General features: G+C 38.6%; 1 pseudogene; it reads left to right on the top strand.

Annotated features, from left to right (window-relative positions):
- The first annotated feature begins 772 nt into the window (after nucleotides 1-772).
- On the top strand, nucleotides 773-882 carry LOC121824910 (small nucleolar RNA U3; annotated as a pseudogene).
- The last annotated feature ends 22,847 nt before the right edge of the window (nucleotides 883-23,729 follow it).

The following is a 23,729-nucleotide window of genomic DNA, read 5'->3' on the forward strand; positions in this document are numbered from 1 at the left end:
TCATTCTTTTCCTAACTTACCTTTTTTATAGGATTCAAACCACAATCACTATAGGAAAAATCTCTTTTTATGACTGAAACCACAGCACTCCTGTGAACATTACAAAATAGGACAGAAGTCACATTTGCATTCCCCTTCTATATGGTTGAGCCAGAGAGATTCAGAAGAATCAAGAAGGTTAGTGCAAGATGGAGCTAAGGATAGTGATGCATTTTGGTTGGACTGAAGAGGGAAGCAACTAACACTGAAGACTGTTGAATCTGAGTAGGTGACAGCTGGAGCAAATGCTAAAATATGTGCTCTAAATATATGGGGGGCGGGGCAGATCTATGATTGTAGATGACCTACCACACAGTCTGTTAGAATCTTCAGGTACTAAACTGGGTTAGGTTGAATAACAGACATTAGATAAAGGAGGTGATGCCTGAATACATCTAGTTTTAAATATTAAAGATAAAGGGAAATTTATATCCTTAATATAGATAAAAGTAGGAAAGTTCAGAGTCTGTCCCAGATGTATTGACTTGGTTTAGTGAGCTCCCAGGGACAGGGAACACCAATAGCAGACATCGAGAGCCAGGGCTCAAGAAGGAGCAGCTCAGAAAATCTGTGCTGTACTTTGAATAACAGGCATTTTAAAGAGCAGATAAAGAATACAGAGTAAGGAAAGGGTGCATAACAGCAGTACTTGCTGATGAAGGAGACATCAGGGAATTCTTCTCTTCTTGGAACTCCACTTGAGCAGCCACAGGATGCCATTTTAAAGACCCCTACGACTGTACTTTTAGGAATCATTTCTATAGTTCATCAAAAAGACTTCTGCTGAGTTAGCAGCTTCATAGACACTAAAAACCTCTGTTGAGTGGTTCAGATGATCAGAGCAAATGTCACAGACTCACATACTGAAACCTGATTAGAAGGATACTTCAAGACCATGGAGAATAAGCTGTGAGTCAGTTTTGTCTGACTTCTGACATAGTGGAGCAGAAACCTGCTCAGGGCCAGAGTTAGCCAGAAGAATACATTAAGGTTCTAAAATCAAACTGGATTCTGGGAAGTTCTGCCTGGGAGCAAAGGCATAATTGCAACCTGACTTATGAGGATTGGAACCACCTTTTGTGATCCAAAACCCCAAAGGAACACCCTGGGTCAGGGTCAACATTTACCCTGATTTCTGCGGGACTGCCCAGGGGTGTGACCAGTATGTTGGACCTTACCTTTGAAGGTCAAAGGGTTCCCCACTGATGGAACCAGAACCTGTGAATTAAGATAAGACACATGAAAAACTTAACCATCATCATTCTTCCAAATATGAATTCCACAATAATGGCCTCTAACAAGAGCGATTTAAATGATACAATTACACTAAGAATAGGTAAGATCTGTGGATGCCATGAAAATGCAAACTCTACAAATCATGGTCATAGATTACAGAAGAAATTCCTGCCAAAGGCATAAAGAACTTTCACAGTGCACTCTCAGCAGATAATTTCCCAAACCCAGAGAAAAAGTTGGTAAACACCACACAGGACATAAAGGAACTTTCCTTCATCATAGCACAGCCCAAACACTAAATTCACAGAACGAGCAAAATGTATTAAAAGGTACAGGAGAGAAACATGAACTTCTACATAAAGAAACTCCTTCAGAATAACATCAGATTTTTTTTAACAGAAATTGTAAAAGCCAAGAGAGATTAGCATGATCTCTAGTCAAATCTAGTCATTTTGTAGATCTCTTGGGCAGCAATCAAGCAATCCAGACTAACATTTCAGCAAATCTGTTACAATTGAAGAAGAAAACTTTCAGGATAAAAATAGGCTAAAGAATTCATGACGACTAAGCCGCCCCTGTAGAAGAGACTGAAGGAAAAGATGAACATATCCATGAGGCTACAGGAAAATATAATAGAGAATAGCACATCAGTTTCACAGATGAGGGATAAGAAAACACTAAATAATGTAAAACCAACAGAAAGACAAGAATTAGTAAGACATTTAAATAATAAATCTGAATATTAAATGTCTCAATCCTGCAATCATAAATATAAGCTATCAGATTAGAATAAATATTAGGATTCAGGGGTGCAGGAGAGTTGGCACAGTGGTTAGGAGCACTGGCTTCTCTCCTAGAGGACCCGGGTTCAATTCCCAACATCCACACAGCAGTTCACTAATGTCTATAACTCTAGTTCCAGGAATCTGACACCCTCACACGAACAAATGTGACATCAATGTACATAAATGTAAAATTAAATAAAAAAAATAGTATGCAGAACTACTTAGATGGCTCAGCCATAAAAGGCATTTTCTGTTAGGCCCATTGACCTAAGGTTGAGCCCTAGAAGCTGCATAGTTTGTTCTTTGACCTCCATGTATACATCGTGGCATGCTCAATTGCTCTCTCTCTCTCTCTCTCTCTCTCTCTCTCTCTCTCTCTCTCTCTCTCTCTCTCTCTCTGTAAATTTAATTTTTTAAAGTACAGTTAAAAACAGATCTACAACAGGGGAGATGAGTTGGTAAAGTGCTTGCCATACAGGTATGAGAACTTGAATTCACATCTCCAACCTCCACATTAAAAAAACATCAAGTATGGCAAGGCACATCTGTAATCTCATTTGTGGGAATACAGAGAAAGGATGGTCCAGGGGCATGCTGGCCAGCTACCCAAGCCAAATCAATGAGATCCAGGTTCAGTAAGAGTTTCAGTGTCAAAAACAAAACAAAAACAGTGGCGCCTCCTCAGTGTTGATTAACATCGATTAAAACAACTGAACAATGTATAGAGAGTGAGAGACTTTGGAGAACTCAGTCCTAAAAAGGATGTCTATATCAGATAACCTCCCCTCAAGGCTAAGGGATCAATGCAGAAGAGAAGGCAGAAAGATTTGAGAGCCACAGGTGATGGATGATTAACAAGGAAATGGCATCTTCTAGACACAACAGTACTGATACACATGTTAACTCACAGAGACTGTGGCAGCATGCGCAAGATATATGTAGGTTCAAACCAGACAAAATCCCAGTACTGAGAAGGGGAATTGGACACAACATCTCAGCCCTGACCAAGAAGCTATTTGCAATTTGATACCTGCTGGGAAAGGGAAATCAGTTTTCTCTCAGGGAGTGTCATTGGGTATATCAACCATTCTTCAGGGCAGACTTCATGCCCAGGAGCAGCTGGATCCCAGGTTTGTGTGTGTGTGTGTGTGTGTGTTGGTTTGTTTTTCGGAGAGTTTTTTGTTTTATTTGTTTGTTTTGAATTTTGAGACAGATAGAGGGGAGGGGGAGAGAGACTATGCCACTGCGTCCTGATTAAGATAATAATCTGTTAAGAAGATAATACAGTTCTGAAAATAGTCAAACCAAGCACAGGGGCACTCAATTTCATAAAGCAAGGAAAACTAGATAGAAAGTGACAGATTAGCTCCAACACAGTAATAATTGGTGAATCCATTACCCTAAGCAATAGATCATCTTAATAAAAATGAAGCAGAGAAACATTTCTATTAAATATCATACACAAGATGAACTACAGAACATTGCATACCAGAATTTCCAAAGCCACATTATTCTCATAAGTCCATGGAACTTGGCCTGGAATAGGTAATATAACAAGTCACAAATCAAGTCTTATAAAATTCAGCAAGATAAAAATAATTCCTTATATTCTATCTGACCACAATGGAATAAACTTAGAAATAAACAGACAGAGAAATTGCAGAATGTACACAACTCTTGAAGATTAACAACACATTATTGAATCACAAGTGGGTCATAGAAAAATCAAGGAGATAAAAAATTCCCAAAATCAATTGAAAGTGAAAACACAACTTACCAAAACCCATGAGATAAAAGAAAAGCACACCTAAGAGGAAATTTCAGAGCTGCAAATGTGTACATTAAAAAATAGGATAAATCCAAAATAAATAACTAAAGAATTCACCTTAGGGTTTGGAAAAACAGATGCAAGACAAATCCAGTCAGTAGGTTGAAAAAAATAACATCATGATAGAGGTTAATAAAATGGAAACAAAATGATGAAACAAAGAATTTATTATATGGATAAATAATAAGACTGACAAACCCTTAGCCAAATTAATGAGAAGAGAATACCAAAATTAACAACTGTAGAGCTGAGACTGGTTACATTAAAATAGATACCAATGAAAATCAGAAAATCTTTAGGAAATATCGTAAAAGTCCATAGTCTATTTAAATAGTGATTCTGAAAGGAATTAATTTATACCTGCATGTCGTATGCTAAAAATAAAGATGAGAAGGAAAACTTCAGCAGATTCATAGCAAGCAATGAGATTGGAACAGTAACAAAATATCTCCCAGGTAAAAGTCATAGACTTCGATGGATTCACTGTTAAATTCTACCAGAACTTTGAAGTTAAACACCAACACTTCTTAAATTATCCCATAAAATAGAAAATGAAGAAATACTACCAAACTCTTTTTATGAAAGAAGTATTATCTAAATAACAAAATAAGCTAAAGAAAAAATAAATACTACAGACCAAACTCTCTATTGAACTCAACGGCAAATACTCCCCCAAAACATATTTGCAAATAAGCCAAGTTACTGTGAGTTCTCAGCCCTAAATGAAACAGACGTCTTTATCAACCCCCCTGCCAAAGTACATGGAACATCATATAAGAAAAATGCAAAAAGCTGAGACTGAGAAGGAATGCTTGGAAATGAAGTCATCTGGACATAAGATGACTATGGCCCTCATGAATTTATAGCAACTGTGAATATTGCACAAGGACTTTATAGGGTCAAGCCACCCAAAATTCCAGCATATATAGGGGAGAATCTCTTAAGGTCCCACCCCAGCGGAGGAGATAATGGCAGGTGATAGCTGCTGTGGGAGGGAGAATAACTATTTATTTATTTATTAACAAGGCCCTTGGTAGCTTGACCATGTTCCAGTAGATGGCCCTACAGCCATGAAAATGGGCTACACTAAGTGGACTTGATAGGTTATTGAAAGAGTAGGAGGAGGAGACATAAATCTGAAAGGGAAACATGTTAGGAGGTATCTGGGGAAAATTGGAGGCAGGAAATCTGGGGATCATGTGTCATGTGCATGAAATTCTCTAAGTACAAAAAAATAAGATGAAAATGAAAGAGAGAGAAAAAAACAAAAATTAGAAATGAGATATGCAAAAATATGTCATTCTGCAACCTACACACTCTTTGAAAAAGAAGTGAACATACTTTGTGTTTGCTCACTGTTGAAATGCCGCCTCGGTGGAACTTTTTATTAAAGTACAAGAAACACATATTCTTCCTAAAATGGATATGCAGTTTCAGACATTTCAAAATGCTTTAAAAAATAGTTTTGTGTTTTAGCAAGTAGAATTACTGAAACCAATTTTCCATTAAAATAAATGTGCAGTTAACTTTCTGCTTTCAGTCTGGCCTCTAAGGATCTTGGTAGTCATCACCTCCACCTGACAAAAGAAAGATAAAAACTTGTCCTTCGATCCTTCCGACAATTGAAGTCACAAAGCAAAGTCTGCCATAAAGTCAATACAGCAAGCATGTAGATACAGAAAACTAGTGCTTAATGGAGGAGAAGCCATAGAGTGGGCACTGCAAGGGGGTACTACTCTAGGACTTAGGGAAGTTGAAGGCTCATTGGATGACTGATTTGAGGATTTAAACTCATGAGAATGCCTCACATGGCTCTCACCATGCGTGCTTCCACTACAGCCCTGAGTTTGAGGGTTTCAAACTCCTGGGAAGACTTATGGGGCTCTCAAACTATGCATGCTACTTCTAGAACCTCTAGTTTGAGGGTTTTAAATTCCTGGGGGGCAATTACACAAGGCTCTCACACAATGCATGCTTCATCTAGAATCATTACTTTGAGGGTTCTCAATTCATGGGTGCAGTCTCATGGGGTTCTCAAGCTGTGCATGCTACCTCTAGGAGCCCCTGTAGTTCTCTTATTAAGTTTGATTTAAAAAAACAAAACAATACAACAACAACAAAAAAAAACTTCTTGTGCTTCTGTTAAGAGGGGTTTAAAAGCAGAATGATTGCATGTGTGTGGGCATTCTTTTCCCAGCAAGGACTATGCTCACAGGTAGTTGTTCACCAAGCATAAGTGATGGGGGTTTCCCAGGTTAAGCATGGCAGAAGAGAAACATGCAATTCTAACTCCTCTGAGAATGTCTGACAGCCATGAGGGTGAAAAATAGATATGAAAAGCATGTTGGGATGTAACATCCTGGAACACAGGCTCATTGAAAGGATAGGACATTGTGTGTTTCTATATTCTGCTGTAAACATCTACCTAAAACTTGTGGAAAAAATATTGATGGCTTTGCTATGAAAATGAAATCCAAGTTCCACTAATTACATCTATTAAAATGGTTTTTGTTGTGGAATTGGAGAGATTGCATTGTTTAAGAGCATTTCCTGCTCTTTCAGAAAATCAGAATTAGGTTTAAAGGCTCACAACTGCCTGTAACTCAAGCTCCAAGATTCCAAAGGCCTCTTCAGGCCTCTACAATCAACAACATACAACACACATATACATACACACACTCAAATACACACATACACACAGACAAAAATAAAATCAATTATGTGTTTGCATGAGTATGTGTGTGTATTGTGATATGAGACCATTTGAAAACTCACCACACAGTTTGTTCTATTGTTATCTTGTTTTGTGTTTGTTGATGAGCTAGTTGCCAATCCTTTTCGAAAACTCTCCCTGAGTCATTGGGGGGTCATTGAGCCTCTCCTACATCTGATGAATTGTATGCCTAGAAGAAGGAGAGACCATTGTAATAATTCATCAGATTTAAAAAAAAAGGGAGAATGCAGTGTCCTGAACTCTAAAGAGGTGCTGTGGGATAATCATTTTGTACACTGTGAAGATTTGTCACTGTGATTGGTTTAGTAAACAAACCAACTGGCCAATAGCTGAACATAATAAGATTAGGTGGGAAAGCCAAGCTGAGAATGCTGGGAAGGAGAAGGGTGCCAGCTACTGAGCAAGGAGAATGTGTAGAAAATTATGTAATAAGCCATGAGCCACATGGCAAAGCATAAATAGAAATATGGGTTAACTTAAACATAAGTGTTAGCTAGTAACAAACCTGAGCTATCGACTGAACAATTATAATTAATTTAAGCCTCTGAGTGATTATTTGAAAAACAGCTGCTGGGACAGGAAAACTTCTGCCTACAGAGAGGTGACATGAAACTCTCTGCTTGTCACACTAAGAGACAAGAACTTGAGATTTCTCAGAAAAGCTTCAACACATTTCCCCCACAACATTCTCTCTTCCATCTCTATGCTAATCAGTATAAGACAGGAAGAGCTGGGGCCCAGAAACCTGTCTAAAAACAGCAGAAACTGAGGCAAGGAATAAACAATGTATTTGGGTAGGAACACTCCTGGAACCCAAGACAGGAATAAGATGTAACTGTACCATCACATAAACTTAGTGGCCAGGTCACTACCAGGCTCCAGGCCATGGGTGGCCATTTTTGCAGGACTCAGCATTGAACTGATTGCTTCCAGACAGGGGGATTGTCAAGCCCGAATGTCTGGCATGCTAATTTAGCATCACTGAAGGTTTGAAGAGTTTGTCCCAGGGAGACTATCTCTTCTCATTAGACTTTAAAGGAAAGGATGTTTTAAAGAAAAGAATTGTAAAGTTGGAAAGACGTGATGGACAAGACACATGAGGGAGACAGGCATCTTGCTTCTCAGAGCCAATCCCTCTTCCATTCCTGTTTTCTTTGGGTATAGTCCCAGAAATCCTTTTGCTAGATGAAGCATTGAAGCAGAGAAAGCAGCATTTCAGCAGCATCACTGAAAGACGCTCTCTCTCCTCCAGCCAAATCTCAGACAGAAGTGCCAGGATTTTACACCAAAAGAAGAATTGACTGAGCCACACATGCTGGGTTTTCTCCATAGGAGGGGTGGTGCAGGGAGAGGAGGAAAATTCTTGCAAAAATCGGAATGGCACAGACCAAAGTCTTTGCTAAGATGAGTTTGCAATCTAAACACTTTTCATCAGCCAGGAGAACTGTCAGGAAAGATGAGCTGCACCTATGTTAAGCTAAAAAGCCTAATGTAGTACAATTGGCATCTCTCCAGAGATCCAGAATGCCCTGCTTGCTTCTCTGCAGCAGCTGTCCTCAATCACAAATGCCCAGCGACTAGGACAAGCTGAAGCAGAGCAGCTTCTTGTCAGTATTCACTCGTGTCTTCCGCCTACTTTCAATTTTTTGGCTAGAGATGTGTTCAGGACCCATTTACAATTAGCTAGGCAAAGAGAGCAAACAGGAAAGCTTTGGAAGCCAAATCACACTTAATAGCATGGGTTGACTGGACTTATGAAGCATCCTGAGTTCACTTCAGTGTAGTACAAATGCTGAGAGCCAAGTCCAAGAAGAGGCTGTGGAGATTTTAAAGAAAAACAGTCTATATAGCATCACTACTGCACATGAGGAAGGAGGATATCCAATGGAATCAACCAGTAACTGTGAGAGTAGAACTGGAAATCACTAAAGCCAATGAAGTATGTAAATATACTGAGAACACAAGAACAAGACACAAATATAGGAGCCATTCTGATCCAAGTGCCATTAATCATTTATGATGATGAAAATAAAGTGCCGTTAAGGCTTCTGCAAAACTTCAAAAACATCTTCTCTTCAATCACACTCCATTATGATAGTTTGCACCCCCCCCTCTAATTTAAAGATGCTGAGACTCCTCTGTTAAAATGTATGAGTAATTCAGTAAAGATAGATTTTGGCCAGTTCTTGCTCAGATCAATTCTGGATAGCAAAATCCTTGAAAATAATATGGAGCAAGACTGAGGTTCTTTCAGGAATGTTCTCCAGCCTTGACCAAGAGAGAATAGAGCAGTACAACCCATGTTGAGCAATAAGTGGATTTGAAAATCCCTCTGGTCAGAGGAATAGACATGGTTTCTCATACTCCTTGGAGGCAAAACACAACCACCTTCAAGTATGCAAATACTGCAGGTACAGACTTTCATTACCTGTGTTCCAGGAGCATGCCAGGTGCTAATCACTGGAATGCATTCGCAGAAGAACAGATTTATTCACAACTCAGCATGTGTACACTAGTGAAAAAGCCTCAAGTCTTCCTCTATAAGAATAGAGCTTTCAGCTACTGCTCTAGTATATGACTGCCTGCCTCTTGTCCATGCATCATGGTCATGGAATCACCCTCTGAAACTTAAGCAAGTCCTCAGTTAAATGCTTTATTTTATAAGTTGTCTTAGTTGTGGTATCACTTCACAGCAACAGAATAGAAGCTAAGAGATGACCATTTAAATTTGATTCAATGAAAGGGGTCATAAATAGAAAAGTTTAAGTCCTGTTTCAAAGCTGTTTTCATGCTAGAAAGCTCACAGGTTGGATCCAACCCTGCAGATTTACAGAGAACAACTGACTCACAAGGTTAATTACTTAGGAATTTTTTCATTATAACAAACACCACTCTAGTACACAGACTCATTTTATTTCAAAGCTGTATGTTTTCCATTGCATTAATGTTGTCCAAACTGTGTAATAGCCTAGAGGACTACACTATTAGGACCATTTAATCTGGAATCACATTGAAAGTCAGATACAATGAGAAATGAAAGGAGGAAGTAGCTGAGGAGGTAGAAAGGAGAATATAAATGAGTCATGGAACAAATGGCCATTAAGATGACCCTTAGTGCAAGTAGAAATGCTAGCTCTTAGTGGGAGGAGCAAAGGATGCACAGAGGTCACTGTACCTTGCAGAGGTATTGTTCACTTTTATGAGGGGTCCATTGTGCTCTGTGCTTTGGCAAGGCCAGAGTTCCAAATCTCTGTGACCCTGGCATTGACAGTAGACCTCACTATAAGGCTTAGGATGGAGATTATTTTCTATCTGCCTCTATACTATCCTCTGGAATCTCTTTTGTGGCCCATCAGTGAAGAGTGAAGACTGTACTTCAAAAGGAGTTACATTAGGTTCCCAGAACCCACTTCAGGCAGCTCATGACTGCCATTAACTACAGACCCATGGTTTTGGACTATCTAGCTTCTATGGGTACATACACTTTCATGAACACACACACACACACACACACACACACACACACACACACATTCTCGAAAATTTAAAAAATAGTTCTTAAATAAACTAATAATTTCTATTTTCACTGCTGCACCCTTACTGCTGACAATCGGCCAGTGGTTCCATTGCAAACACATGTTTTTCAAACTGATGGGGGAGCTTTGTAAGACTGATAAAGACTCCAGGTTTTATCTAGAGAGTATGTTTGCATTCTTTTCAAAAAACAAGTCAGGCAGGAAAGATTTCAGGATTTTGGAGCTGAGTGATAGAGCACACAGCATTCGAAGGCTCTAAAGGTGGTCCCTGGTATAAGAGCATTAGCACCACAGAAACACCTGCTAGAAGTGCAGATTCTTGCTCCTTCATGCCCACCCATGCTCCCAAAGTCCCATAGATACTTAGAGAATTGGACCTAGTAACCTATGGCTTATATTTCAGAGCTGAGCAGGGTACCTTTACCAACTAGAGTACCCTTTCCTACTTCTTTCCTTGAAGTGGGTTTCCCTGTTTCTCTCAGAAAACCTCAAGCATTGCAAAATGCAACTCAAGTTTCAAGCCTACATTTATTTCTAGTATCTATCTATGTATGATGCTTTCATGGTGACCTTCTAATAACGTTCACAGAACAGCTTTGAGAGGCTTTTGTTCTTCTTCTTAGAGAAACCTCAGTGTTGCCCAAACCTATTTTTTAGAAATGGAATCAAACTAAAAGGTATAAAAACAAGTAAAAACAATAGGGAATAATAAATAAAGAATAAAGGAGAGATCAGAACCCAGGCACTTAATAGTTACATTGTTGAATGTTTAGCAAGAACAATTATCACAATACAGTTATAGGTGGAATAATTTATCTTGAGAAATAAGTTCAGGTTCATGAAGGCATTCTGCCAATAGATAGTGGATGATACAAATGAAATGGCACCAATTATAAAAACAAGTACATTGTGGGGAATTACTTGGAGCACTGTGTCTCGAAACCTTAAAATGCAATCCACCAGGCTATTCCAGGGTTGATTAGTGATGTCTGCTCTGAACATGAGAGGCACAGGTATACTGCAATGGATTACTGTGGCCAGTGATAACACAGCACACTCAGATGGCATATGGTAGGAAGATGTTAAGTGAGATTTTAGAATTAGAAATTCTAGGCTGTGGAGAGCTCAGGTGATAAGGTGCCTTCTGTACAAGTTCAGAACCCAGCATCCATGGAAAATCTGGATGTGGCAGTGTGCCTGAAATACTAGCACTGGGAAGTCAGAGACAAGAGCCAATGAGGATGGCTATCAGGGCTCTGTTGAGATTCATTAAAGGAAGTAATTTCTTCCTGGTCATCAATGTTTAGCCAAAACAACTGCATAGAAAGCACATAGGAGCAACACCATGCATAATATAAGATTAATGTTAACACTTTATGTTGTGATAGTGTGTTAGAGTGCTGTACTTTAAAATACACATAAAATGTACAAACAAGAATACAATCTACCTCTTGCTCTAGGTATAGACATGCCATTCTGATTTTTTTCCAAAGATTACAATGTTACACATTATTGTTTCCTCCTTTAATAGTTAATCTAACTGTGTATTCCAATTACCTGTTCAAGAGACTGGCCCTCAGGTACTTTAGCCTGATTTCCTTAAAGCTGTGCTAAGGCAATGGGAGGAATGATTATCCCTTAATGAGATAACGTCCTTGCACTTCCAGGAAACTTGTTCCCCATGCAGATGTTTGCAACTCTTGTCTTTTGTGGCAGTCTGACCAGCGTAGTACTGACTACTCAGGAAAGCATAACCATTTTCAACTTTTAAATTATGTATTGAAATTTTTATTTTGACTTACGTGTATATGTGTGTTTCTGTGTGAGTATGTACACTGAGTACAGGAGCCTGCTGAGGCCAGAAGTGTCAAGTGTGGGATTCATAGGAGCTGCCGTTATAGGCTCTTGTGAGCTGCTTAACATGGATGCTGGGGGCTGAAATCTGCTCTGTCAAAAAGAGCAGCCATTTCCACTGTCCCTCCCCATTTTTTCTTCTTTCTATCCTTTCTTTCAGAGATACTGGCCAAAGTTCAGCCCCAAGTGCTTTGTGTTTTTCTCAATTTCTCTGAAGCTACCCTTGTTCTTCTACATGGATTCTTACAAACAACATGGTTTCCTTTCTTTCTCTTCTCCATCTTCTTCTTTGGGCAGCTGCCAAGATTTACAGTTTGCCTATCCTGTTCCTTTTCTCTCAAACTCTGATAAAGCTGTGTTCAAACTTTCTTCCCAGTCTGTTTTTATATTGTTTTATTAACAAGACTAAGAACACAAAAAAGGGATCCCCTGTTTCCTCAGTAACATACAGTACACAATTTAGTACTTCCCAAAGTTTTAAGCAACAAACTGGTGAGCTCTAGGTGCAGTCAGAGACCTTATCATGAAGTGATAATCTAATTAATCTTTAACAATTAAAAAAATGGGAGTCAAATATCGGGGTAAGAACCTGGAAGACCAGAGAAGCAGGAAGCAGTTGCCAGTCACTTCCTACTACTACCAATCGTCCATTTCAGCCCTGCCATATTACTCCCTGGCTCCTCTCTGTCTACAGTCCTCCAAACCTCTATGGTCAGCCAGTGGTTAGGTCTACTCTCTGACTCTCCAAGCAAGCTTTATTTGTCAAAACACAATCAATATGTCACACAACATTATCATAAAAATAAGGTGAATTATCAAGAAAGACACCTTATGCTGAGCTCTGACCTACACACACACCACCACCACCATACACACACACAAAACAAAATAAATATAAATTCTATGCATCATCTAAACTCAGAATTTTTACATCAAAGGCACTATGAAAGTATAAGATATTGCTGTTCCATTTTTAGCATAGCTGGCAATATCAAGTTCCTCATAGGAAGTTCTATGTCAGAGATAGATGGCTTAAGTCAGCATAGCTTTGGTACATAGTTTCCAGACTTGTGAGTCAATGTTTAACACTCTGCTATACCTCATGAGGCTATTCAGTAACAAATAATCACAAACATGCAGGGAATAAAAACAATTACCAGGAAAGTAATTAAGGATCTTTTTTAAAAAAACAATCTATCATGATTAGTTTCAACAAGTTTAAATGAATGTTTTTGTATGAGATTAAATAATCATTGTTTCTATCATTGCCACCTTTAATGCTTGCTCTGCCTAAATCTTCAAAGCCAACTGCATTTGGGGATAAGGGTGGCTACCTTGAGTTAACAATAACAGGCAGGAAATATTTTATTTAAAAAAAAAACAAAAAACAAACAAACAAAAAACCCTCCTTCAGCAGTAGGTTTTCTTCTTTTGTCAGAGAAGGGAGGTATCTAGCTTGAGGAAGGGGAACAAGCCTGCTTTAGTTTTAGAAGCAGGTATAAAATGGAAATTTTGTACAATGTAATCTGAGAACCCAGGAACATGTGGACTGATTCAGAAGGCCATTTCTTAAGATGAATTTAGGTGTTCTCAAGCTTTGACAAAAATTCACAACTGATATTTATAGATCCTGTGATGCTGGTGGTCAGGAGAGTCCATGATACAGTAAACACAGGTTTCCTCCCTAACAACAGATAACATGGCTACTTAGGAGACACATTATCTCCTTAATGCAATACAGCTAAATCACTCTTCACCATGAATCATCTGCAGTCACTGTTGGGAAATCTTTGAAGCTCTCCTTTGAACATATTTGCTATTCTCTGTCATCGCCTCAGATATCTGAGAAAGAATAATTCTGTCATTGCCTCATCCTTATATTTAGAAATCTAGCTTCCCTATTCCCCAGGTAGAAATACAGTGGAGCTATTTGATAGATTCTTTCTGAGAGTTTGAACTTGAGTCTCCGTTTCCTTATATACAAACCAGGATACTAGCCTGCTCTTCATAGTTATGACAATTCATGAAAAATCTTTAAAGTATTGGTCACATCTACCAAAATGTAAGCACTCAATAAACAGTAATAATTTCCAATTAGATCTTCCTCTTCCAATGTAGTGTCCATCTCCCTGCCAGGGAGCTTGCTATAATTTTCAGAAGAGCAAAAGATGATGCATGACTTGGGATGTAGCCTGCACTACCGAAAGGCTTTTATTGCCAATCTCACATTTCAAGCCTGATAGACATCTGTATTGATAGTTGTTATTTATTTGTCGGCACTGTTTACCGGGCTCGGGAAAACATGAGGTAAAATGGAACCCACTCTAAGAGTTTTTATTAGGGGAGGGAAAGGGTAGACGTGGATAGGCCGACAGAAAAGAAAGGTGTGGAAGAGGATGGGGAGCAGATGGAGCCTGCTTTTAAAGGTCATCTGCGTATGTTCGTATGGTCTTACGTAGCTATACCACACATGGGAGTAGATTACGTGACTATGCTGCTCTCAGATTAATGACCACGCTGCTCACAGATTATGTAGGACATAAGGCCCTGTAGCAATTAAGCATTTTGCCTGATTCGAACAGTGCATGCCCATTCATGAGATTCCAGAAACAGATAGGAATAATAATAGTCATATGGTACCTTCACTCTGTAGCTGAGCTTTGACAACTGAAGTGCTGGTATTGGGACACATTTCTTCATTGTATTCTGAATTTCATCTCAACTCCACAGCTGTATCTCCATGTAAGTAAAGTACACAGAGCCACAGTGACACAATTTTTCTACCTTTGATCCAGGACAGCTGCCTTGATTCGTATGTATGACAGTCTCTCATGCTTCTCTAGACTATCCAGCCATTCTACAAAAATTACTTCACTATATGTCTGTTAGACAGCAAGATGTCAACAATCTGTCCAAAATGTACCTGCCATTAGTTTTCTATACTTTGTGGCTATGTTATGAAGGAGGAACTAGTCACAATCTTGACCGTTTATTGTCTTTTCTCTTAAATGATTGCTTATTCTAACACAGACAAATTGAAAACCACCCTTTCTAGCTTTCACCAATGTTAACCACCTTTCAGCTAGATACACCCAGAAATGTTTATTAAGGATGGCTGTGGACAAGACTGTGCAGTAGCTGCAGACCAAACAGCATGCTGGAGAAAGATGTTGACCCCATGGAGCTAGCTTCAACAAAGAAGCTGATATAGCCAAATACACAGGGTATTTGTTCTTAGTCCCTAATCTCCCCTCTGTCTACCCTACATGTTCTTCTTTAGTCCTAAATTTTATAGACCACCTCAAGAGGTCCCTCTCTTCACTGGCTTCCAATGAGTTTGGTAAATGGGAAACAAGGGCAGAAAGAAGGAGAAGCCATGAATAGAGAGATGGGGGTCTCTATTCCCTTCTTACAGGTCTTTGTTTTCAATATTGACATAATTCAACCACATCCTAACCCTGTCACACAGCCAATGTCCCCTCATTTCTGGAAGCTATTACCTCTGGCTCCTCTAGATTTTGCCTTTGTGGTGATTGGCACCTCTGTCTTGCTCTCTTAGGTTGGCTGATAACTCTAAAGTTTCCCTTAGTGCTGCCCACATGTTAAAAATAAAGTTGTCCATCTGTATCCATGGGGACTACTTCCAGAACTTCCACAGATACCAAATTCACAAAAACTCAATTTAGTTCTATAAAATGTCAGTGTTTGCAGGTAACCTAGGCATCCCCTCCTACATGTTTCAAACTTTCCATAGATAACTTACAGCATTGAATGTGACAGCTGTATAAATTATTGTTATGCTGTTGTTCAGGGAATGATGGCAAGAGATGTCTGCACATCTTCACTGTAAATACTTTCCCCAAGACTTTTTAACTATGATTTGTTGGATTCTCAAATGTGGACAGTAAACTATCTGACCATAGTGATCCTGTACTGTGCTTGTCTAAACATGTGACATAGAGGGTGCACTACTAGAAGACAGAGTGTTGTGTCCATATAAATAGTACATAATATTATGTTGCCCAATGTAAGTACTATGACCTCATAATGGTAGAGAGAGATTTTTCAGCTTGAGAGGGAATCTACCTAGGAAGAGATAGAATAGACAGGTATGGATGAGCAAAGGGAAGGTACAGGAATGGGAGGATCAAACATGGAAGGGGGGAATATGAAGAGGGACTCTAAGGACCATTTGAGGTACATATGGAAAATTAATACAGAAGACGTTTTCTAAAATATATACATGCATGAAGGTGATCTGGATGAAATCCACAAATAACAGGAGAGGCAGAGCACCAATTATACATCTTTTATTATTAAATAAAGCTTCTAGTTCTGGGAATGGGTTATATCCAATTGAGCATAGCAACCCATCAACAACCTAGGTTCTTGCCAAAGTTATTGGTTGTTCCTCAAAAACTGCTGATAAAGCCCTGTTGCTGAAGACAATACCAACACAACTCAGTGAACACAGAGAAGTTGAGCTAGTGCCTCCCTAGAGACTTCGCCCCTATGGATTGGTAGTGTTCATGGTATTTGAAGATAACTCTGTGTGCTACCAGAGGAGGAAGGTAAACACCAACCCAGCTACAAAGTCTTTGATCTATAATGATGACCTGCCTGCAAGCCATATTTTAGAAGGATTGACCGTACATCTTCATTGAAAGTCTGATAGAATCCTGCCGTGAATCCTGAACTCCTTTTCTAGCTGAAATGTTTTTTTTTTTTAATTACTATTTCAGTCTCATCACTTGCTATGGGTCAGTTTGGGTTGTTCACTTCTTCTTGCTTTAATTTTGGTGATTTGATTGAATCTAGAAATTCAACCATTCCTTTTAGGTTTTCCAGCTTAATGGAGTACATGTTTTTAAAGTATTCCTTTATAACACCGAAATAGCTACAGATACAGCTATGAAAACTCAAATGCTTGCAAACAGAAATTCCTGTCTATAGTTGACCAAACATAAGATTTATTAGATCATCAGGGGGCAAACACCACTGAGAAAGCTAGAGCCCAAATTCTGTTCGGAGAATAAATCAGCCAACACTGCATCAGGTTCTTCGCTTCAAATCCTCCTTAACTCCACTGGCATCTCAGATCTCACAGGTGCACCCCTGTGAAGCTGCCTCACCAACGGTAAAAGGAAATACTGTTTTAAGATTCAGAGTGGGAGAAAACATTTCTGTTTTGTCTCTCTATCTCTATAGAATCTTCTACCTGGTCCCCGAGACAATTTACAGCATAACTAAATTTCATTTCAGGTTAACTGTCTTCAGAAAAATGGAAGTACAGAACATAATCATTTCTCACAGTGAGACCTCAGCTACCAATAACATTTCTCCCCTGGAGCATTTTCAATTTTTTTATTCATTAAAAAGAAAAGCATTCCTTAAAGATCTTGGCATACTATGTGGCCAGTGTTTTGGTTACTGATTAAGCACCTCTCTGATGTGATTTTGTCCTGTGCCATGGCATCTACAAAGAACTATAGAGAAGAAAGATGCCAGTGGACACCACAAGAAGATACTCCCTCAGTAGATGAATAGAATGTCCAACTTATACCATCACAATTTTGAGAAAAGCTATATCTTGACATTTGGCTCCCAGATAACCAAACTATTTCTCCAAATGAACAAGCAGAGGAAAAAGGGTGGTTTAAGATGATTTCCAGAGGAAGAGTGTGTTGCATCCAGAAAGCAATGTGGGTAAGCCCAGAAGTAACTTGCATCTTTTAATGTCAGCACAAACTATGGGATGACAGAAGGCAGATGAGGCAAGGTCCTCTACAGGATGGAAAGTTATATCTCATACATTTGCAAGTGGAGTGTGGTGGTACATGCATGTGATCTGAGCATATTGGAGGCTGACACAGAGCATAGTCAAGTTTGAAGTCAGTCCATGCTACATAGCAAGATCTTATCTCAAAAATAGTGGGGGGAAAAGTCACTGCAACAGATTTTGTAATAGTGAAGTGGGAGTATGTTTTCTACTTTACGAAGCCTTTATTTGGTGAGAAAGAGCAGCCTTTGTTATGGTTTTACAGTAACTGGAAGTGCCTTTGGCCTTTTGATGACAGAAAGGCACCCAGTTTGCTTCCTGTATTTTCCTTGCAAATTGAAATGAAAATATTTTCATGTGTTCCACAATTATCATCTAAAAGTGCCATGACTTTTCTCAGTCTATGCTAATAAATGCTTGATACTTTCAAGATAAACTGTTCAGTGTTTCACTTAACCGTGAAGTAACTGTGGGTCACATTATTCACAGCTTTTCTTCTAACTGTATATTCACGAAATTGCCTAACCACCCTATACAATGAGAGACAAACACACAAAAGTTCACTGCACCTGTTGCCCCTGCTATAGGGCAGCAAACTGAGTTATCATCAAGGCTTTTCCACCAAAAAGACAGAAACTCTGGCTAGGAACAAAGTAGCCCACAGTATAACAAATGACAAACAAAAGAAATGTCAGAATTTGGTAATCTTACCATTCTGCCTTTAAAGGTTAGAAGAAAAGTAGATATAAATTCATCACAAAATAAATAGATGTCAGGGAGTGATAAGAGCAGAAAACAAGGGATTTTTTTAAAAAAGGCAAATGACAACAAATGCAAGCAGAGACTGAAGCTGTTGCTTCAAAAGTTATTAGAATTAATAGATCGCTAAAAGTGATCAATCCATGAACATAAAAGACATGAAAACTACTAAGCTTGGGAAGAAGACACAGGGGAAGAAGATAGAATGACAGTAGAAGAGATGATGAGACAATACTGAGAAAATATATGCTGATCAAATACTGGCCAAGCAGACAAATTTCCTGAAACATACGTATGTGTGTGTATTACCAGCACTGATATAAAACAAAATATAATAGTTCAACATCTACACTCATTAAAGAAATTGAATCATGTTTAAAATATTCTCATGAACAAGCATGAGGACCAGCTAGCTTCACTTGTGAATTCCTTGAGCATTTTAAATGAGAATATCAACATTCACATACAATTATAAAATTAGAATAGTGTACAAACCCTTCACTAAGATATGTTTGAGGAAAAACAATTAAAGTTGCATCTCTTATGAAACTAGAGGGAATGCCAACAAAATATTAATAAATTATGCTCAAAATCACATGTGCATGTGTTACATGACATATGCAATATATCTAATATTATATCCACACACATATGTATAGCATTTGTAACAAGATCTAAATACATTTATCTGATAAATGTATGGCTGGTTATTATAAGCCAATAATCATTATTTACAACATTGATAGAATAAAAGAAAAAAATATATGATCTTTTCAATGAATGGAGAAGGTATTTGAGAAAGCTCAACATAGATTATTTGTAAGAAATTCTCAACAACAAAGGGAATAAATGAGATTTTTTTTCCACTGTTAAAACTCAGGTTTACAAACGCTACATCTGGAAATTCTCTCTCTCTCTCTCTCTCTCTCTCTCTCTCTCTCTCTCTCTCTCTCTCTCTCTCTGTGTGTGTGTGTGTGTGTGTGTGTGTGTATCCTCTTTTTGTATATTCATATGGAATAGGAAATGATCCTACAAAAAATTAACTCAAATTTATTAAAAATTTAACAAATGCTCTGCATTAAAGCTCCCAGAATGAAAGAATAAAACAGGAAAACATTTGTGGTAGTTTGAATGAAATTGGCTCCCATAAGCCATAAGCCATAGGGAATTAGGTGGTCTTATACATGCTCAAGCCCATTCATTTCCTGTTGCCTGCTAATCAAGATGTACGACTCTCAGCTCCTTCTCCAGTACTATGTCTACCTACACACTGCCATGTTCTGCCATGATGATAATGGACAAAACCTCTAAAAAATGTAAGCCACTCTAATTAACTCTTTTCCTTTAGAAGAGTTGCCATGGCCATGGTGTCTCTTCACAGCAATAGAAACCCCAACAAAGACAAAAAGTGGTGCCAGAGACTGGGTTTTTGCTGTGATAGAACTGATCATGCTTTTGTTCGAAGGGACTGTGGACTAGAAAAGCAGTTGAATGCTTTAAGTGCTGCTTAATGGGCCATCTTGGTAGGAGCATGGAAGACAATAGTGCTGAGTATAATTTAATGAGCTGTGAGGTCATAAAGCAAAAGGTTTCAATGAAGAAGAATTTTAGTATGTTGCCTAGACATCATTCTTGTAATATTTTGGTGAAGAAAGTGGCTGCTTTTTGCCCTGTCTGAAAAGTCTGCCTGAGGCTAAATTGAAGGGTTTTATATTAATTCCACTGGCAAAGGTAATCTCAAACCAGCCTAGTATAGACTCTGTCCTGTGGTTATCAGTGTTGACTCTAATGAAGATTTAAAATGAAAAGGAGCAAGCTGAGAAAGTAAAAATACAAAATGTAGAATTTGAGGAGAAAAGAAGCACCAGAAATTGGAATGGAGCTAAGTCCTATGCTCAAGGCAAAGAACAAATTAAGAAGTGGGATAAAGTGAATCATGAACTCAGGGCAAAATCCCACTCAGCTAAGTTTCTAACTTGTAAAAAGGAATTAAAGAAAATCTTAGAGACAGATGTGGTGGTGAACCCCTTTAATTGCAGCACTTGAAGCGCATAGGCTGTTGGATCTCTGAGTTTGAGGCCAGGCTAGCCAACAGAGGAAGTTCCAGACCAGCCAAGCTTAGGCAGTGAAGGAAACCATGGAAAAAAGAAAGCTAGTAAAATGTAATTAAACAAGGGGGCCATGTTCCAGCCCCAGCAAGCAGCAGAACTTAGCAGCTTTGATCACGTGGTTCCAGCTTTAGAGTCAAGGAGAAACTACAGAAAGCTGCTGAGGCCAGGCATATGTAAGGGTGCCCCTGAATGGAGGTATAAGAAGCCATTTCATGAAGCTGTAAAGGTGAAGCCTGGATTGCTCTGGAGACTCCAAGATGGTGGAGATGCCAGAGTCTTTAGATATGTGCAGAAGAGAGCTGCTAGCAGGGAGTAAAAACATGCCAAGAGAGAAAAGTATGTTACAGAAAACAAAGCTGAAAGAAGTTGGAGTTCTGAAGAACATTTTGACATCAGACATGGAAATTCAAATTTTGGAGATTGCCTGGCTAGTTTTCAGTCTTACTTTGGTCCAGTATGTCATCACTATGCTCCCTTCCTTATGTTTTGGAATGGTGATGTATATCCAGTGCCACTATGTGTTGGAAGTATGTGGTCTGCTTATTTATTTTGATTTTACAGGGGATTACAATGAAGAGATTGGATGAATCTCAGAAGAGACTTTGAACTTTACACTTTTATATAAGTTTGAGGATGTTATGGGAACTTTTGTATTCAGTATGGCTCAAGATTTAGAACTCTCAGTTCCTTCTCCAGCACCATTCCTATCTGAATTCCACAATATCTCCTGTAATGATGAAATTGGACTAAACCTATGTAACTGTGAGCCACCCAAATAAAATCTTTTACTTTACAGAAGTAGCTGTGGTCATGGTGTCTCTTCACAGCAATTGAAACAGTAACAACGACAGAGTCCTAAAGCCTTTTTTGCTAGGTAAATGTATGCTGGGGAAAATGAAAGAATCAGACTTACATGGTGCACTAGACACTGGATATAAATTAATATTGATTCAAAGAGATGCCAAACATCATTACGTACTTCCAGCTAAAATAAGAGCTAATGGAGATTAGGTGAGAAAATAACCAAAGGATGAGTTCAGGAATTTATTATGTTGTGGTTATTTCCTCAGTTCCAGAATATATGGTTGAGATAGATATTCTTAGAGTTGGCAGAATCTCTGCATATTTTTTGACCTGTGCATGCAAACTATTAAGATTTAAAAGGTCAAATGAGATGCATAAGAGATACCTCTGCCAGGATATTTGTTTAAGCCAAACCAATATTGTATTCCTGGAAGGATTAGGGAGATTAGTTCCACAAATAAGAACCTTAAAGATGCATATATTAAGGTTCCATGAAAATCTCTTTTTAGCTATCATAATTAGTATGTGCAGAAGAAGTACAGGTCATAGATAATGACAGTTAATTATTACAAACCTAAGCACATAGTGACTCTACTTGTAGCTACTGTATAAGATATGGTACCCTTACTTGAAAACAAATTAGTACTCTCATGGTACCTTGTTTGCAGTTATTGTTCCCCTAAATTTTCCTCATACCTGTCCATAAGAAAAACCAATAGCAATTACTCTCAGCTTGCAAGGCCAATAGTACACATTTATTATCCTTCCTCATTGCTATGTTAATTTTCTATCACTGTTTCATATCTTAGATCACATGGATTTTAATCACTGGTATTTTCCACAAGGTATCACACTGGCTAATAATACTGTTGATATTATGCAGGTTTTGTCAAGGTAACAGGAGTGAGAAGCCATTCTGTACTTGTTGATAAAGCAAATGTACATCAAAGGATGAGAAGCAACTACAGCTAAAATCCCCAACACGTAAAGTTTCTGAAAGTCTAGTTGTAAGTGCTGTGCAGACATAGCCTTTCTAAAGTTAAAAACAAATGTTTGCATCTGGCCACTCATGCAACCATAAAAGAAGCATGGTACTTAGTGGGCCTATTTGAATTTTGGAAGCACTGTATTCCTCATTTGGATGTGGCTCTCCAGCCTCCACACCACATTACATAGAGAGTTGCTAGTTTTCAGTGTGACTCAGAACAGAAGGCTCTTCAACATGTCCAGGCTTCTGTACAGAACACTTTGTCACCTAGGCATATGATCCAACAGAACCAAGGGCACTTGATGTGTCTGTCAATAGTGACTTCAGCAGGCCCCAATAGCAGAATCACAGTGGAGGCTCTTGAGATTTTTAGAGCAAGGACATGTCAGCATCTGTAGTTAATTATTCTTCCTTTGAGAGACAGCTAACAGCCAGTTATTCAGCCTCAGTTATTTAGCCTTTAGTGGAAAACAAATGCTTGATAGTGGGCAACAAAGTTATATTCAACCTGCGTTACCCATCTTGAGCTGTTCTCTATCCCATTGAGCAATAAAGTTGGATGTTTAAAGCAACAATTCATCACCAAATAGAAGGGATACATAAGGGATGGGCTCAAGTCAGTCCTGTAGTCATGGGTAAGAAATACAAAGAAGTTGCCTAAATGTTTCTATTTTTTACTCCTATTATAATTTCTGGTCACTGAAGCATGTCCTTATGGTCTCATAGGATGTGCCCTGTTTTCAACTGACTGAAGAAGAAAAGACTAGGGTCTGGCTTTCTCTAAAGCATGCACTATGGCCTCGTGGGATATACCTTGTTTTCAATTGACTGAGGAAGAGAAGACTAGAATCTGGCTTACAAACAGTTCTGTAAACTCTCCAGGTACTACCCAGAAGTGGACAGATAAGCATTACAGTCCACTGGACAATCCAGAAACAGTGACAGAAGAGAATCTTCACTCTAGGAACTGAAAATGGTTGTATATTTTGCATGGAAAGAAAAATGACCATATGCATGATTATATACTGAGCTGTTTGCAATCATTTGGTTAAATGATTATGGACTTGGAATAAAAAGGACTGGAAATTGGTGAAAAAATATATTTGGTGGAAGAATATGTGTATAGCTCTCTCCAAATGACCAAAGAGTATGAAGATATTTGTGTCTCATGCAAAATCTCACCAAAGTTGTCTTCAGAAGATGATGACTTCTACTATCAAGTATATAGAATGATTTTTTTTCTTTGCTAGTAGTCATCCTCTTTCCTTGGCCATCT

This window comes from Peromyscus maniculatus, chromosome 21 (genome assembly GCF_049852395.1).
Source record: "Peromyscus maniculatus bairdii isolate BWxNUB_F1_BW_parent chromosome 21, HU_Pman_BW_mat_3.1, whole genome shotgun sequence".
In the NCBI taxonomy this organism is placed as follows: domain Eukaryota; kingdom Metazoa; phylum Chordata; class Mammalia; order Rodentia; family Cricetidae; genus Peromyscus; species Peromyscus maniculatus.